A 7,962-nucleotide genomic window follows, 5' to 3' on the forward strand; every position below is an offset into this window, starting at 1 on the left:
TGCAATTTTCCAAGCCCAAAAGTGATGAGAGTGTTAGATATTCATATATGATTAAATTTATCTAAACCCAATAACTTACCATAAAATTATAAAAGAAACTCAGAATTCGTAAGACATAATACAAATAGAGTAACATTACAGATTCAAACATACATTTATTTCAATGCATTACATAACTAAAACTGAGAAAAACGATACACGAGCTAGCGCTTGAGGTCACTCTCTTATTATTTCTTTTTATTACATTGATGGCAGTACACGCTAGTTCAAGTTGAAGATGTGGGAGATGATTATTCCATTTTATAGGCAAGTAAAGCATTGTCAATGCTAGGTTCAAGCTCTAATGGTGCACGCTCTAGATCCTTAATGGAAGCTAGTTTTTTCTGAAAGAATGTGGGAGATGAACGTTCCATTTTATAGGCAAGTAAAGCATGTCAGTGCTTGGTTCAAGCTCTATTGGTTGAGGCCCTATAGCTTTAATGGAAGCTGGTTTTTTCTGAAAGAATATGGGAGATGATCGTTCCATTTTATAGGCAAGTAAAGCATTGTTAGTGCTTGGTTCAAGCTCCATCGGTTTAGGCTCTATATCCTTAATGGAAGTCGGTTTTTTTCTGAAAGAAGGTGGGAGATGATCGTTCCATTTTATAGGAAAAATAAAGCATTGTCAGTGTCTAGTTCAAGCTCTATTGGTTGATGCTCTATAGCTTTAATGGAAGCTGGTTTTTTCTGAAAGAATGTGGGAGATGATCGTTCCATTTTATAGGCAAGTAAAGCATTGTCAGTGCTTTGGTTCAAGCTCGTTAATGAAAAGCTTTTCACTTTCAGGAAAAAGTGACTTTAAATTAGGCAATGACTCATCTTCCATCACATTCTTGAACCAATGATCTTTCAATTCTTTTCTGGACTCTGTTGTACTCGCAAACTAAAACATCGGATCACAAAGAAGAAGAAAAAATGTGTTAGAGAATTGTATAATATTTGAGTAATTAATCTTGACAAAAACGATAATTTTACATATATAAAAAAATTTTAGATGAGGAAATTGGGAAGGTTGGCTACCATGACCAAGAGAAGCGAGATCATGAGAGTGATGCAGAGAGGGAGCTCCATATCGAACGAAAACAAAGTGAGTTTTGTTTCCTGTTTGAATTGATGAATTTGGTGGGAACATATTCTTTATCTGATTACCCATGCATATATATAGGCTTAGACCGCTAGTGTGCTAGTAGTAATTTAGTAGTGAAGCTGAAGCGTCATGCATGAATATTGGATAACCTTGAATAGAGTAATGGGGGTATGTGTAAAGACAAACATTGAAATCTGTGGGAGATAAACATGGTCTGTTTGCAAACAAATAAATCATATTTGGAAAGAATCTTAAAGTGAAATTTAAATTAAAACAAACAGCGAATAAATTGAAGAAAGTAATCAATGTGTACACTTGTGCAGACATTGGAATCCACGTGTTGAGCAAGGTGCCAAGTATTGACTGTGTGGCGTATATATACTGTTATGTATCCATGTGGCAACCGACTACCACCTCGATCTGGTTGTCGGCGGGTGGGTTTTGTCACTTACAATTTCTGAAATGAAAACAAAATTAATATTGCCCAATTTGTGGTACTGAGTTGTGGCTAGTGGATGTATATTGTTCTTCGACCTCGTCGCTGGTCAACTATTGGGTGGATAAAAGTGTAGATGCACGGTTAAGTTTTGTCTTGGCATGCCTTTTTATGGTTTAAATTTTATTTTATAAATATTATCACTTCCAATCAACTTAGTTTGTTCTTTTTTTAATTAAAGAAATTACTGTTATGAGGAAGAAGAATGGAGAGGCAAGGAGAAGAACAAAGAAAAAAAACATAGGTGGGTGGTATGCTGCAGAGTGAGGGATGAAAGCATCCAGAGAAGAAAAACAAAACAAACAACAGAATGAGTGGAGAGGAAAAATCCATTAAATAAAGATTAAAAAAAATATTAAATTAATTTTTTTATTTTTTTAAAAAAGTAGCATGAGAATCAGGGCGTGGTTTTCAATGTTGCATGCATGGCAAATTGCATTATGCCGTCTTTTTTTTTCTTTTTTTTTTTAACAAAACTAATCTTTGCTCATCCTGGTGTATTGACATATTTTTCTAATTTTGCTTCTTAAGAAATGCTCAATTGATAAATCCAACTTTAAATGAAAAAAATAGATTTGCTAGTTGTGGTATGATTTGTATGTGTAATAACTGAATTCTTAAAACTTGACGTTTTTTTCTTTCCATACCTTAATGTTTTAATATAAAACTAAAAAAGAAAATAAAATTTATATTCTAATTTTTTTTTTCATTTTATGGTTGAAGTTCAAAAAATTTAAATTAATCTTTCTCCAATTTACTTAGTTAATTTAATTTTAACATAACATTTTCCATGTAGTATGTACTAGTAAGTAGTTCTCTAGTTAGTAAAACAACACACGACAAGTTATCGTGCTTATTTAAGTAGATTAATTAATTAAGGACAAGCGGATCTAGAGAAAATATTTCTTAATAATTAATTAGAGCACTTAAATATATTGCGACGTAAAAGTGTATTTTTAGTTTAGAAAAATACTAAAATTTTTGTGGTTTTCAAATTTATTAAATTAGTGAGTGAAATAAAATACGGTAACTTGTATAATTGTTGACATGATGAAACTCATGAGATTTTATTAAATTAGTACTCACTCATGCTCCTTCTTTACCCAAGAAATCTCCGAACAAAATTGCCGAAAATATATTTTAAATAAGGAAAAAGAAAAAAAAAAGAAAAAAGAAACATAAATGGTCTTCATGATGTTTTAAATGTCTTTTTTTTTAATATTTAGAAATCTATATTTCTAAGATTTAAATAAGCTTTCTTTCTCATATGATGTCATTACGTCATATTTATAATTATATTTTAAAATGTAGCGAAAATTAATGGTCATTTCATATAAATATTTACATTAATGATTAAATGATAATATTTTAATAAATAATTAAACAAATATAGTAACTAATCAATGCACTTATTCTTGCTTAATTTTCTAGCGGTTTTTCTTTGAATTTTTGGGCGTATATTTTTTTTAGGGATTTGAGTCTACGGTTTACGAGTTAGACTTTAGAGTTTCATTTATTTATTAAAAATATATGAATATGAGTAGCATGGTAATCTTAATTTCAGCGGTTCGGTTTCTTGTTTCTTTGATTTTTATTTTTTTACTTTGTGTGAACGTCTTTAACTTAAATATTATATCTTGTACCCCATTGATAAAAATGAAGCTTCGGCCTAGTGGCGCAAGTGTGCACCCACCTTCTTCGCCGTTACATGTCAGATTTCTGTTAAATTTAACCTAATTTCTAACTGTAAGGACTATAAATTGTAACTAATTTTAGAATATAGGAACTAAATCGTTACTTTTATAAGTTTACGGACTAAATCGTTATTTAATGAAAGTTTACGTTTTCTAACCTATTCTTATCTAAAGAATGGATTTTTTATTAAAAAGAAAAAATATCCAAAAGAGCACAGGAACAAAATAGTAATTACATACCAATAGCATACAGTATATCTTTACTAAAAAAAGTTCCGGCGGGGACATGCCTATCCATCAATACATAAGCCAAGGATCAAAATGGATCTTATTGACATCTCACATAAATATCAATGATATATATATATATATATTATCAATTACGAGCAATATGAAAATAAATACTAATAATAAATTAATAATTATTGGCTTTATTAACCTTAATCATATGTTACCATATGTTTTTATTGAAAAATATATATTTTTAATATTTCAAAATATCTATATCGTAAAGTTTAAAAGGACAATTCCAACACAATTTGAATAACTCCAATTGGAGTTCAAATGAAAAAATTACAGCAAAAAGATTAGGTAGGATATACGAAGGAAAATATCCTACGTGGTTTGATGGCGTGGATGTACAGACCAATTGTAATGTGAGACAATGTATTGTCGCATTAGTACATAGTGATCACGTGGATTTTCACAGGCCATTTGGATGACATGGCAGCTTTTAAATGGATAAATTTGAAATTATTATTTTATTAATAAGAAATCACATCGTGACACGTGTCCTCATTCAACTTCTAACATCCATATTCTATTATTTTATTCCTTCCTCTAATCAGGTGATGACATGTAGCAGCTAACGGGTAGTTTTTGTATTTATCTTCTATTTAAATTTGGAAAAATAAAAATAAAAAATCACAAAAAATTCTAAAAAATTACAAAAAAATTCATACAATTGAACTAAAACATTTTAGAGCCTTTTAAATATTTTTCTTGAGTTTTTTTGGAGTGTGTTGATCGTTTTTATTTGGCTATTTGAGAGTTTTTAAATGTGTGAAATTTCATCTTCCTATCTATGATTTGGAAGAGTTTTAGTGTGTGAAAATCTTTAATAGTTTGTGAAAATATTTATTTCCACACTTCGTTGGATTAGTTTTGAGCCCTTAGTGTGAATTTTGATACTTGTCCCAAAAAAGAGGTCGGGTTTAGTTCTAGATCCCGTAAAAAGAACGGCTTGTAAGGTTTGAGACTAAGTTTGAAATTTTGAACCAGTAAAAGGATCGTGTTTCGTGGAAATCTCGAGAGGTGTTCAGGGAGTAGTGGAGTAGAATGGGGTTGGCCAAACTGATGGGATTGAATCTTAAGTGGAAGCGGTTGATCGCTTGTGATTCAACTCCTTATAGAAGTTATATGTTGGTTTTCAAAAACAGAACAATTCTATTAAAATTAGAGGTTAAGTCTCTCTTGGAAAGAAGGTTATTTACTTTTTTAGACCATTGGCAAAACTTCTTCTCCAAGCACGGATCTTGATTCGACACGAACAAAAACAACGAACGCACGAACCAATAAATTTAGTTTAGACACCACCACTAAATTTCCTCGCTATGACTCTAGGATCAAGAACGGATTGTGAGATTCTTCTTGAAATTAAATAAAATGAAAAAAGGAATTGAACTTCAGAATATGAGAGAGAGAGATTTGATGTACAGGGAAATTAAAACAACCAACCCCAAGGAGAAAGCCCTTGTGTTTTTAAAGCAATGAGGGAAAGAACTCCCCACTCTCCACCTCACCATTTCCGAACAATACTGTGAAGTGATGCTTTTGTTAATTAAAATATATTTATTTAATTTAATTTAATAAATTAATTAAATTAATAATTAAATTAAAATCATTTTAATTTAATTAATAATTAATTAATTCTTATTTTATTAATTAATTAAATAAATATAATTTAATTAAATCATATTTAATTAAACCAATAAATATTTGAATCGTATTCAAATTTACATTTCCCTCATTTAATATGAATCTAATTCACATTAAACATTAACCTATATATTTAATATGACTCTCATAATATATAGTTTTATAATGTATCATCATACATTATATTAAATTACGTCATGCACAATTAACTCAAATTCCCTTTAATTTAATTTGAACAATTCAAATTCCTTCCAAGATTTAATATTGTTAACAATCCTTTATGAGCTAGCAAGGGGACCTAGTGTATCTATATATCAGAAGCTCCAACGTTGCGAGATTAATAGGTTAAACTCATTAACCACCTTAATTAACATATGTTAACTACGGGTTACTCCACTAAAAACCTGCAGCTGAACGCTTCTCACTATAGAATATTTCTGTGTCCACGGATATCGACCATTAACAGCAAGTCAATCATTCATGAGTGCTAGTAACTCAAGCTGGGTCAAATGACAGTTTTACCCCTAAGTTACATCTTACTTCTTAAATACCATTGCTCCTCTTATTAACAACTCAGTTATGGTCCGATCAATAACCAGAAGTCTTTATCGGGCCAGTGAGAGGGTGGGGCCCCTTGTTCAAGTCTCGGAGTCAACATTTAAGAGAACACTCATCTACTCCCTTGAAGTCGGGGAGGAGTGAATTCCATCTTATGAAGTTATGTTCCCAGCTCCCCATTCGGTCTCGTCCCTAAAATGGTTGAAATAGTCTCGTCCCTAAAATGGTTGAAATATTGAGTCGGCGACTCGTGCCACTCTCACCCATACAGATCAAGGACGAGCCCTCACGGACAGAAGTCCATAACTCACTCAGGATTGAGAATGAGTTATTTGGTCATTCTATGAAATAGCAATCTATTAGTCAACATCATTACATCTAAAGATTGGCTATCTCGCGGTCGGGTCTTATCCAAACTCATTATATAAGATACCCCCACTCACCTGTCTCCACACGAACGACTTGGATCGGGTCGTCTGTAACATTTACAAAGTGGGGACCGTATCCATAGTGTTGCCAGGATAAAGTATCCAGCCTTATCCATATACCATAGACCCTTTAAGTTATTACCGGGACATTATCGAGGGTATATCAAATATATACCCATATATATACTGTCTCGATTACATGATAATAACCTTAGATGTTTAGTTTATTGGATTTAGACAATGCAATGTTATGAATTCAACAAAAAATTGATTGAATATAACTCTATTGAATATAAATTTGTTTTTACATAAATACAAACTATGAGTTTAGGGGAACACACTCAACACAAACCACAATAAATCTCTCGCCAACGTCTTCTCTGACCCTATACTTTTTATTTGTTGCAATTTAATTTTTCAAACAAATTTTTTATTGCAAATAATTATTGTTTTCTTCTTTAATATTTATTTAATGATATTTTGATTGCTATAAATTATTTTCGCATAAAATAATTTTTTTTTTCATTTTTGCAAAGGTACCATAAAATAATTGAATTAGTTATTTGATTTAAACTTAAAATTGAAAAAGGTCTATTGCCATATTAGAAAGTGAAAACAACATACTTATTAATTAAAATAATTTTGATATATATATATATGCACACACATACATATATATTATTCTTTTGCATTTCTTTAAAATATATTAGACTTCTTAGTTCCTAGTTAACAACGTTGCAAAATTTTAAATGCCGACCAATTTTTCCAACATAATTATTTTCGTCCGGAAAATGTAATTCTCCCAACAAAAATAAAAAGCATCAGGAGAACGATTTTTTTTTTTTTGCTTCGCCCACACAGACCCGTCTTATAACCTCTATTTTTTAAAATTAAACTAGTACACACTACTTTCACTTATTTATTTTTTAGTTTTACATCCATTTTTTTAAAATATTTTCAAAATTTAAGTAAGATTAAAAATATATATATATATATAATTTCTAAAAATTTATTTTTATTTTTAAAATTTGGTTAAGAGATCTGTGGTTCTGAGAAAGTTGAAAACATATCAAAAAAAATTGTGTGCAAATCAAGTAGAATTTTCAAAAAGAGAAAATTAAAAATAAAACGTTTTGTAAAGGGCTATACTTTTTTTAGTTTTTAAAAATTGGTTTAAATTTTAAAAATATTTTAAAAAATAGATAACAGTTTTACAATCGCCTAAAATAATAAATAAGGTTTATAAGCTTCATTTTAAAAAGTAAAAAAATAAAAAATAAAATGGTACAGTGGCCTAATTGATTTATTTGAATTTAATTTTTCTTAGATTATTGGTTGACTCATTTTTATTTTAAATCTCATTTTTGTCTCTAAATTTCTATACTCCTTTTTCAGTGTTACGTGAATTTCAATTTGTCGATTCGGATCTTTTAAAGAAGGATTATTTTGGTCCATAATTTTAATAATATCTATTTTATTCTTTAAATTTTAAAAATAACTATTTTGGTCATTGTTATTATTCTACAAACAATTTTTGCTCTACTTTATAAAACCCACCCACACCAACGTATCCACGTGTGTGGCTTCAATATGTAATTCACATATTCAAAACTATATCCATTAAAAATTTTGTGTCAAAACAATGGATAATAATCAAAATATTTCTTTTAAAAAATTTAAAGACTATATTGACCAAATATCACACCACAAAGATTCGACGTT

General features: G+C 29.8%; 1 long non-coding RNA gene across 1 annotated transcript; it reads right to left on the reverse strand.

The window, feature by feature from the left end:
* Window positions 1-116: 116 nt before the first annotated feature.
* LOC111015210 (uncharacterized) lies at window positions 117-1,323 on the reverse strand. Its single transcript, XR_002601991.2, has 2 exons — window positions 1,060-1,323; window positions 117-922 (listed from the first exon to the last, which is right to left on the reverse strand). It is a non-coding gene; the product is annotated as an uncharacterized LOC111015210 (long non-coding RNA).
* Between the last annotated feature and the right edge of the window lie 6,639 nt (window positions 1,324-7,962).

Source organism: Momordica charantia (assembly GCF_013281855.1).
Source record: "Momordica charantia cultivar OHB3-1 chromosome 5 unlocalized genomic scaffold, Mcharantia_2.0 BLBB01000005.1, whole genome shotgun sequence".
In the NCBI taxonomy this organism is placed as follows: Eukaryota; Viridiplantae; Streptophyta; class Magnoliopsida; order Cucurbitales; family Cucurbitaceae; genus Momordica; species Momordica charantia.